This window comes from Miscanthus floridulus, chromosome 8 (genome assembly GCF_019320115.1).
Source record: "Miscanthus floridulus cultivar M001 chromosome 8, ASM1932011v1, whole genome shotgun sequence".
Taxonomy (NCBI): Eukaryota; Viridiplantae; Streptophyta; class Magnoliopsida; order Poales; family Poaceae; genus Miscanthus; species Miscanthus floridulus.
Window position 1 is genome coordinate 86,274,125 of NC_089587.1, and position 11,644 is coordinate 86,285,768.

Sequence of the window (11,644 nt, forward strand, 5' to 3'; positions counted from 1 at the left end):
GTTTGGGTAATTCGGGTAATATCCCCCGGTACCCAAACTACCCGAACTACCCAAAGATTTGTTTTTGTCTTTGTATTTATCATGTGTTGTTAGCTGAACCATTTAACTTATCACTTTATTAGAATATAATTCTCTCTATTTGAATGAGTGACTGTAATATATTATTCTCTACAAATTGCTATTGAAATTCTATACAAATTGCTGCTGAAATTATGTATAGATCGCTATTGAAATTTAGTGTAGTTGGTTGTTTTGTGTAAATTTGGGTATATCGGGTAATACCCGAACCCGAACCCGAATTATCGGGTACCCGAATTTGCGGGTAGTGTTTTTTCGGGGGTAATATCGGGTAGCAATTTTCATTACCCGAATTTTGAATTACCCGAATTACCCGACCCGAAAAAATCGGGTAACCCGAACGCCCAGGCTTAATCTTACTTTCCAAAGAGCAACTAATCTAAATACTATGTAACACAGCAGGATGCATTAGATCGAACCCATCTTCAAGTAATGGCTGCACATTCAAGTAATGTGACTTTCTGCTCAAAGCATCTGCCACTACATTGGCTTTACCAGGATGATATTGCACATTCAAGTTGTAATCCTTTATCAATTCCAACCATCTGCGCTGTCTCATGTTTAGCTTTGGTTGGGTAAACATATATTTAAGACTCTTGTGATCCATGAAAATATTGCACACATTACCAAGTAGATAATGTCTCCAAATTTTTAGGGCGTGCACAACTGCAGCAAGTTCAAGATCATGTGTTGGATAGTTGACCTCGTGCTTTCTCAATTGACGTGATGCATAAGCTATGACTCTCCTTTTTTGCATAAGAACACAACACAATCCAGTCTTCGATGCGTCGCAAAACACATCAAATGGTTTCTCGATATCTAGTTGTGCTAGAACAGGAGCAGTGGTCAACAGTTTCCACAAAGTGTGGAAAGCTACTCCACACTCCTCTGTCCACACAAACTTGTGATCCTTCTGTAGGAGGCTTGTCATTGGTTTGGCGATCTTCGAGAAATCTGGTATAAAGCGATGGTAATAACCGGCTAGTCCTAAGAAACTTCTAATCTCAGGAACTATGGTTGGTGCTTTCCAATTCATAACTTCTTGCACCTTACTTGGATCAACTGAAACTCCATTCTCTGACAGAATGTGACCAAGGAAGGGAACTTCCTTCAACCAGAATTCGCATTTGCTAAACTTAGCATACAGTTGATGATCTCTAAGTCTAGTCAAGACAGTTCTCAGATGCTCTTCATGATCTTTCTCGTTCTCGGAGTACACCAGAATGTCATCGATGAACACTACCATAAATTTATCCAATTCTGGCATGAAAACTGTATTCATCAAAAACATAAAGTATGCAGGAGCATTTGTCAAGCCAAAAGACATGACAAGACACTCATACAACCCGTATCTGGTGGAAAATGCAGTTTTTGGTATATCCTGTGGCCTAATCTTAATCTGATGATAACCGGATCTCAAATCTATTTTTGAGAACACCTTGGCCTTGGATAATTGGTCAAACAGAACATCAATATGTGGCAAGGGATACTTATTCTTGATGGTCACAGTGTTGAGTGGCCTGTAATCTATGCACATTCTCAACGTGCCCTCTTTCTTCTTTTTCACAAACAAAGCGGGACATTCCCATTCAGACTTGCTTGGCCGAATAAACCCCTTTTTTTATAGATCTTTTAATTGCTTCTTCAGCTCAGCTAACTCATCTGGAGGCATCCGATAGGGTCTCCTTGAAATCGGAGCTATTCCAGGGACTAACTCAATTCCAAACTCAATCTCCCTATCTGGCGGAAGACCAGGTAGCTCATCCGGGAATACGTCTGGAAATTCACACACTACCGAAATCTAATGAATAGAAATGACTGCCGTAGCACATGTAACACTTATAAGGTCTGTTCTCCGAGGCAATGGTACTTAGAAAGTACCCTCACCTAGTGGATCCTTAAGGGTAAGTACTCGACCTCCAGTATCTATGACTGCTTCCCAATTCTTCATCCAATTCATCCCTATAATGACATCCAAGACTAACCCAGGCATAACTATCAAGTTCACTCGGAACTTCCTGCTACCTAATTCAAGGGTTGCCCCTCGAACCATCCGGTTGGTCAAAATATCAGCCCCTGCTGAACTTATACGGTACCCATAACCCAATTCTGTGTATAGTTGTCCATGTTTCTGTGCAAATGCTTGACTCATAAAATAATGCGATGATCCAGAATCAAATAGAACAACTGCAGGGTTGTCGTTGATAGGAAACTTACCAGCAGTGACGGGCTCTCCCTCGAGAATTTCATCCACTGTTGTACTATGCACTCTAGCATTATAAGTCTGCTGCTTCTTCTTAGGCGGGTACGGACAAAACCTCGAGAAATGGTCAGGTTGATCACAGTTATAGCAGGGTCCTCTTACTGTCCCGGCAGATCCCACAGCTCCCTTGGAACTGCCTTGTACCGCAGTTGTGGCTGCTTTGTTGGGCTGTACTGCCATCTTGTACGGCTTTTGAGGTCCACGGAAATTCTGACTTCTTGGCTGAGGTGGCCAAAACCTAGCGCCAGGTGCCGATGGGTGATATGGGGGACGACCTCCCATAGGGGCTCTAGCTTGAGACGGCCCACCTTCAAAGGCTCTCTTGCGTGTCTTGGCTGCGGTGCTGGCGTTGTTATTCTTCTCCTGCTTCAGACAGTCGCTGATGAAGTCATTGAATCTGACACGGTTGTTGGTACCAACATGCTTCATCATTTTTGGATTGAGACCCCTCTTAAAACTGGTTATTCTTTTAGCATCTGTGTCAACCATGTCGGGAGCATAGCGACACAAGTTGTTGAAGGCATGCAGGTATTGCGTCATGGTTTTGGTGCCCTGGTTCAACGCCAGAAACTCTCCCAACTTCATCTCGGTCAGCCCTGGTGGAATATAGGCTCCACGGAAGGCCTCAGCAAACTCTCTCTAAGAAATCTAAGCATTTGGAGGGAAGGTAGTGCGATGGTGCTTCCACCACATTCCCGCCGGTCCTTGCAATTGAAGTGCAGCATACTCCGTTTTTAGAACCTCAGTCATCCTCAACACACGGAATTTATCTTTCATCGTGTTGATCCATTCCTCAGCATCGAGTGACTCTGTTGCTTCCTTGAATACTGGCGGCCTGGTGTCCATGAAATCCTTGAAGCTGCTATATTGGTTCACTCCCATGCCACCACCTTGATTGTTACCACGTTGAACGTTGTTGGCGATGGTTCGCAGAAAATCCTCCATGTTCTTCTGGGATTGTTCCGCGTTGCGTTGACTCCCGAGCAGCTGTGCGAGGAACATCTCGGGGGTAAACGGGGGAGGAGGTGGCAAATGTGGTTCATGGGGAGGTTCATTGTTGTTGCCGTGGTTTCCACCACCACCACCAGTCCCCGCACCGTTAGCACCGGGCTCAGCGGCCTCATACGTGGTTCGGCGAGTGTTTGTCATTTGCATATTTCAGCAACAAGTAACGATTGAGTGAAGCTGTAATAATTGCGAGTGAAGGAAAAATTATGCCGTACTGAATTTACTGGAGAGAATAAATTCATACAATAAAACAGAGGCACAACAATCGCATCCCAATTAAAACAACAACACTTAATCGAATTACTTCAACGGCAAACATCGCGTCCATACAATCACATTGCCAGCATACATACACTGGACTTTTTATGCGTTCAGATATCGCATTTGAAAATCAAGTTCCAACCGCATGCCAAGTCTCATACGTTCGAAGCAACATACGATAAATTACATGCCAACAAAAGAAATGTCATCGCGACGAGACCTAGATACTAGCGCAAGGCAACTAGCCTACTCCTCGGGGCCATCATCGGGATCGGAGACGTCACCATCGCCCCCAGGTGAAACTGCAGGCTCGTCCTCGTTGTCATTGTCAACGTCCATGCCAGCGGCGTCTGGTGGAGCATATGGGCCAATCCCATTGTAGAGCGCGTGAAACTCCTCATGCAGGTAGCCGTTGTATTCCTCTAGCTCATCGACCCTCTACAGCAGAAGGTTTCTTGCATTCCAGGCTTCATTCCTTTCCTGAACCAGCTGTCCAATCATGCGGTCTGCATTGTTGTTGGCTTGAGTCAACGTATGCACTCGCTGCATAGCTCTATCACCTCTCTCAACCGCCTGATCTCTCTATAAGTTCATATCAGCCAACTGCTCCTGCAAGCTAGCTATAGCACGTGCCTGTCTCTTCTTCTGCCTCTTCCCTTTTAGCTTATCCTCACTACGCAAGCCAGTCAAAGTCCAGTAGGTACTCTCAAGACCTTCATATGCTCTGATGGCGGTGAACATAGCACTCATTGCCTGGTTGTCGCTAGCCTGTCCTTCAGCTGGACCTCTGACCAATGCACTTCCTTGAGGCTGAACCCAAATGGCATCACAAGGATCATCCCTAGGAAAAGTACCAGCTAGAGCTACTGCAAGCTCACTGGGAAATCTGCTCATAATGTCCCTGATGACATGGAAGGCTGCTGCCCTCTGCACCCTCAGCTGGAGTGCGACCCTCAAACTCCAAATGCCAACCATCCCAATCTGGAGCATCACTGAGAGCAGAAACCATGATCTCCACCACTGCAAGTCCATCCTCCGCTAACTGGCTCTCATTCCAAGAGTACACCGGCTCTTGACCCTCTGGGTACCCCACATCATGGAGCACTCTCCAAAGCAGAGTTGGCATGCCAAACTCGCTCAAGAAGGTGTCCGTGGTGTGGTGCTCCCTCAGGGCCAACGGACGTCGAGGTGCTCTTCCATCGGTGGACTTACGGGCGGTCTGCTTCGTGCGGGCCATCTGTAGCAAAAGTTCTTTCATTACCTCGGGGAAACATATTTTAGGTGATACAACTTTTATCAAAAGGAGATAATCAATTTATAAGGGGAGGAATGCCTGACATGAATGAAATGCATAAGTAACATGATGTATGTACGTGTCGTACGTTCTCACAAACTTAGGAAATAAATAATTTCTAACGACGAATTCGGTGACATACAATGACCTCTCAATACGTAGCTAATATGTTCTACACGATAGCGTTGTTATGTACCTGCAGAAGATTCATTTCAGCCCAAATTTCCAATAAATGCATAAAAGCAGTAAAGTTTTATCTACACGCTCTACACGAATCTCCAGATACGTGTACAACGGTAGTAACTACCCGAACCATCGTCCTACTGACGACATCGCCTCAACAGACGGAAGACCCATACATAAGATACCTTTGTAAAACATGCATAGAACATGTAATTACTCCAGCATCATATAAGCATTCACCCTAGATCGGCGGTCTATCCGATCATGCTCTCACAACTCACACTTACCGACGCGTAGAGGCAAATGATCCATTCATTACCACTCAAACAAGTGGCACTCATACAATAGCACGCCGTATGAGCGATGAAAGAGAAATATGATGCAAGAACCCCAAGTCAGTACTTAATTAAGCCACCTAAAGTCCTTAACTGGGCATAAAGGATATGATCACTGGCACACTTTATAGTTTTAAAATCACGTTTTCCAAATGTCTTTTTGTTTTAAATACACTTGTGAACAGTAACATGCTAAACCATGCTCTGATACCAGCTGTAACAGAACCGACCAATTATACGAAATTAAGTAAGAAAATCATCCGCCAGGGCAGACGATTTAGCAAACTTAAGCCCGTATAACCTGGTAGTCCGTGAAATCGTGAAGGATTTCAAACTAACTTCCATTCCAGCCAAGATCATAATAAGTTTAGCGGTCACCATCACATATTACATAAAAGTTCACAGTCTCAGATACATCAGAGTTTCAACATAGTTATTACAAAACTAGTTCGAATAAAAGTAGCGGAAGTCATTTGTTCAAACCACACACACTCACGCGGAGTTTTAATATAGTGCCAGCGAATGATCATCTCCAACAAAAGCATCAGACGAGACGTAAGGAATGACCATGCCCATGGTCCTAAGCATCACCCATCGCAGGATAAAGGCAGTTGATACAGTAGCCGTAATATATCTGCCCATCTGCAACAAGTGGGAATAAAACCCTGAGTACGAGAAGGCACTCAACTAGACTTACCCGATATAACCGAAAATAAGTGACACCAAGGATTATGAAGGGCTTTATAGTAGGGTAGCTGACTCATTTGCAAAAAGAAGCATTTTTAGCATTTCAAGAACCTTTCGAAAAGCATTATTGCCAAGTTAATTATTATTAACCTGTTGACTAGATTGCACCTATACTAGAGTAAACATGTGATTAAGCAGATAATGATAACCAATGATCATTAAACAACTTCCATACTATCATATTCATTATAACTGTCCAAGTGTTCCATAACATTTACTACGATGAAGTAACTCAAGTCAAGTGCTCACTATCCAGGAGCGATGGCGATTCGAATCGATTCTTAACCAGCTGGTGATTTATTCCTTACACAAACCTCACTCACTCGCTAAAGTGAGATATTGATCACCGAGTCAACTTTCTAGGAATCTCGAGTTTGCCAGGAACCACATGTACCCGGGGGCCGACCGACTACACTTTGGTCTTATCATCCCGCCCTCGTGTCCTACCACACCTGCTCCGGCACAGTGTGTTGCGGGCAATCTACTCGGCCCAAAAAATCTCCCAGCTTCGCGGTCGGAAGGTACTTTATCCGGCTAGCTAAATGTAAGACATGCGTTCAACATGACTCGAGGCCCAACAACGGTCGATCCTTAATCGACACAGACGGAAAACACTACAGTCCGAAACTCTACAAGTCTCCGTTTGGTCTCAACTTCATTTAACACTTAGTTATACCATGACTTCATAGTCATCCAAGCAGATCCAGGTAACCACCTATAGCTCGCAGGTGACAGGAAATCACCCGACTTCTACCGGTCTAAGCCAGCTAAGCAATGACTCGACTGCGGATACCAGGGTAACAAGGATATAGTATAACAAAGGTAAACAAGGTATAATGCAGCAATGGTTGCAAACAACTCCTGAACATAATGCATCAATTAAAGTAAAGCATTTAATGAAATAATTGCAAACCGGGAGAAAAATGCTCCGGGGCTTGCCTCTCTCGAAGGAGCTCGGGCGGTGATCGGGGCACTCTGGAAGTTCCTCAACGTCCTCCTCGTCGGCTTCTGGCACTTCCTGCTGCTGCACCTCGAGCTGCTCCTTGGGCTCCTCGGGTATGATGACTGGGTTCTCGGTTTACGATCCTGTATGATGCAATGCACGTAAGTGATTATGCAAACGGTGCATCGAAGGAGATGAATGCAATGGATATGTTTAAATGCAAGGTAGTCAACATCATGCAAGAAACTATACTACAAGCACATGTCATCTACTGCATTCTCTTCTACTACTAATATGTTAAGTCAACATATCTTATGAAATGCTTCAAAGATACACCAAAGCTATTATTATTAACTAACCTTGTATTAAAGAGGATTCTTTTAATTCCTATTAAATTAGGGCTACAACAGAAATCTATATTTCTGGTGCTTATAAAAATCTGAGAAAATTACAGTAGCATGGTACTACTCTAAGTAGACTACCATCAGATTTTTATGATAATTGAATGAGTGGATTAGCCTACACAAAAATCATAAACTATGGCATGATTTTGTACATAAAAATACTTTGAATTGTGAAAAGTGTCAAACAATAGAATTATTATTTTTCCTAGGTTCTTCATAGCATACAATGATTGTATAAAAATTATCACATGCATGTTTTATACAAAGTTTGCTCTCTAGCAAAAATAACAAAAATCAGCCATTAAAGGTACTTGAACTACACCTCCAAAGTTTTCCACAGCACATGCATAAAACATATTTTTCCTAGGAAGTACATGACATAAGAAGATTAACAAACTTGAAATCATATTTTTCTGCAGACTATAGATTTTTCTACATATTTTTCAAGTTATCAGCAATATCCATGATTAAATAAAATCCTACAGAAAAGTATCCCAAAAATGACATGCAATAATTTCCCCAAGTAGATCTAATGATAAGGAACCTAGCAAAATTTGTTTCAATAAATTTGGAGCAAATTTGTGTACCCAAACATTTTCCAAACCATTTCTATTTTCAAATAATAAAGAGAAATTGAAAACGAATTATTTCTACTCCTACTGGGCCGGCCCGTGGAAATGAACTGGCCCACGGCCACAACCGGCATGCGTGGCCCGAGCGAAAGGGGAGCGCGACGGCCTGGCAGGGCTTCGGCCCATGGCCGCTCGGCCTGGCCGGCCCGGCTGGCTGGCTGAGGCAGAGGCCTCGCCGGTGTGCGCGCTGGCGCAGCGGCGCGGCTCGGCCACGAGGCCAGCGGCCATCTTCGGCCATGGCAGTGAGAGCTGGCGAGCGCATGGGATGTGCGAGGAGAAGGCGAGTGCGGTAGGGTAGCTAGGCGAGGCTGGAGAAGAGAAGGAAGACGACTTCCGTGGCGGCCGAGCACGGCGGCGCCATGGCCGTCGGTGGCGAGGCGCGGGGAAGCTCAACCTATGCTCGAAAGGCGGCGCAAGCTCAAGCGCGACTTGAAGGAGGGCGAGGCGGAGTTGTGGGCGGGAGGAATCGGGGAATGGCGTGGTGGTGCGGGAGCTCGACGCCGGCGGAGCTACAGGCGCGGCGAGTGCAGAGCTTGGGGCTCTCAGCTCTGGAGGAGAAGGAAGGCAGCGCGGGCGGGAGTGAGCGAGTGCACGGGCACCAACAGGTGTAGGCGGGCGCGTGGGCGCAGGGTCAGGCCACGGCTGCCGCGCGGCGGGCGACGCCGGCACATGGTCGCCACGCGGTGGGAGTTCTCTGCCGCGGTCGGCGCGTGGGCGCGCGGCGAGCAGGGGAACGGCGCGGTGCTGGGCCGAGGCGAGCGCAGCGCGGGATGGTGTGAGCAGGCCAGGGCGTGAGGTGGGCCAACACACGCGGGCGGGTTCGCTGGCGCGCTGGGCCGCCTTCGGCAGGCGGGCCAGAAGCGAGGCGGCGGCCCACGAAGGAGAAAAATCCTTTTTCCAAATAAAATTTTCAAGGAATTTTTAAATGCCATCTTTCAAATATTATTTTGAGCAAGAAAATGACCTCTTTTGAAAATATACCAAAAATGAAAGTTGTTTAGAATTTAATTCTCTACAACTTTGCTTTTATGACCACAGCCAAATTCTTTCTAGATTTTTAATTGTAAGACCAAAGTCCACGCTTAGCTCAAAACCCTAATTTTTGGAATTTATTTTTGAAGCCAAATTTTGAATTAATTTGAATACAAACATTGCTCCAAAAATTGAACTAAACATTTCTAGATGATTTACAATAGTAGCCAAACATGTTTTACTAACCTAGCAAGAAAAATTCAGGGCAAAACAATTCTTAACAGGTGTATGCAACATTCAGGTTTCACGCATGTTTCAGATGTTTCAAAATAATGTTTCAATTGGTATGCACATGATTAAGCATGTATGATTTAGATGCTTGATGATGCATGATATGCGTGATTTGTAGTGCCTAAATATAGGCATAACACTGGGGTGTTACACTATCATCCTCAACGTGGCGGACGCTACGACAGCGGTTGTGGCAGAACCGCATAATCTAATGCCTTCCAAGAGTGCTTGTCTTCCATTGGACACTAAGCACCCAAGGGAGAACACTAAGAACCCGAAAATCCACATTTTTACATCAGGATCATAAATGAGAGAATAAAGCTTACATCATTCTTGACCATTTCTTACATCACTTTTAATACAACATCAGAGTATAATATTTATTATTATAACAGTAGAATGTAATCATGTTATCAGAGTTATGAATAGTTTAATTTAACAGTGGAATATAAACTTGTGATCAGAATCACAGCGGAAATAATTATCTAATCATGGCATGATGAAGTATTGATATATACACTACGACAATAGATTATGAAACTTTCATTTATAAAAGCATTTGGTGAGAGTTATAAATAACAACTACGATCGCAGCGTAAAGGAATCCTCACTGAGCCCACCAGGAGGTATCCACACATAAGGGTCAGCTCTAGCATCCACCTGTCACCTGCAACAGGGGGAATAAAACCCTAAGTACTCAATTGTACTCAGCAAGACTTACCGACAGGAAGAAAGAAAAGACTCCAAAGATATGCAATGTTATCTAGCTTGTGGGTTTATTGCCTTTGCAGGAAGCATTACTAAGCGTGCATCCTTATATTCGATTTTTATTAATAGCCGCATTGGTTCATTAACTAACCATTCTATGTAAGCACCTGTACTACTTTCAAGCAGGTGGTGAGCAATCAGAGTTCCTTTTTCTATTCCATCTGTCATCTTTTAGTTCTTACTACGGTGCCAGGCCAGACAAGCCGTACCGGATCGCTCGGTGATTCATGAATCAATGCCCCTAGCTGGATACCCCGAAAACACATGCCCCGCTTGTACCCACAGCACAAGCAGGACCAACCCATCACTCTCCTATCTTGGGTGTCTAGGTCCCTGTCCAAACTGGGACTCCAAGCCCCCAGCCCTGAGTCCCGGACTCAGTGCGGTGCAAGGACCTCCTAACCCAAAAGAAACAAACCACCAAAATAGTCGGTCCGGAAAGAGCCGGATCCACGACAAGAGAGCAACAAGTCTTCCAAGCGCCCATATCCAAGTATGTGCTCGGGATAATAAGTCTGTGACTTGCCTAGAGTCTTATGCAATGGCCAGTCCTTAACCGACACGAACAGGGAAAGCAGTGTAACCAAGCCATGCCCCACGTCCACAGTGACACAACCTCTTACACCCACCAATGCCCAAACCATATCCCTGCCCGGTCAATATTTTCCTTTCCACCATTTATATTTTCCAAGTGATAATAATTTGGTAATATATTTCCTAGCTCTCGTGAGTGACAGGCAATCACTCGACTTCTATCGGAGTCCTGTAGCATAGCAATCTACATGATCCTGTCATACTAGTAAGACTCATAGGATAAGGATTTATATATGCAAGTGGGTTTCATTCTACTCCTTAAAACTTAATGTACAAATATAATTTAAACTATAGAAAAGTAGGGGTTATGCACCGGGGCTTGCCTGTGTAAGATATATATTAAAAAGTTAGTATCTGCATCTTCAGATCATTCACATTATCAGAATAGAAAGCCCATTGCACCATCTCCTAAAGAGAATACCATTACACCATCTTTGGATTCCTAATCATCCTTTGATTGATCCGTTGATCTATCATCGTACCTATATGATATGCATGAGATGCAATGCAAAGATGTAATTAATCAACTGCAATCATGACTCGTAAAATATGACGTACGCCTCTTGAGTTAATGAGCTAGTTCTAATGACGACCGTATATTAGGCTACATACACGTTGTCGGATAAGGTGTCATTTCCCAACAATTATTTTAGTTATATAAACCAAGGTGTTTTTTATTTCATTCTATCAATTTAATCCTTATTCAAAATAGAGCATCATTAGCTACCTAGCAAACTGATTAACACCCCTCTCCTTCAGAATTTGGAGGACGGTGAGATGGTCCTTGATCCTCTTCTTGTTCTTGTCCGGGACACCCCACTTCCACGACCCTAGGGTCTCTTTGATGAGGCGCCCAGAGTACGCTGGCAAG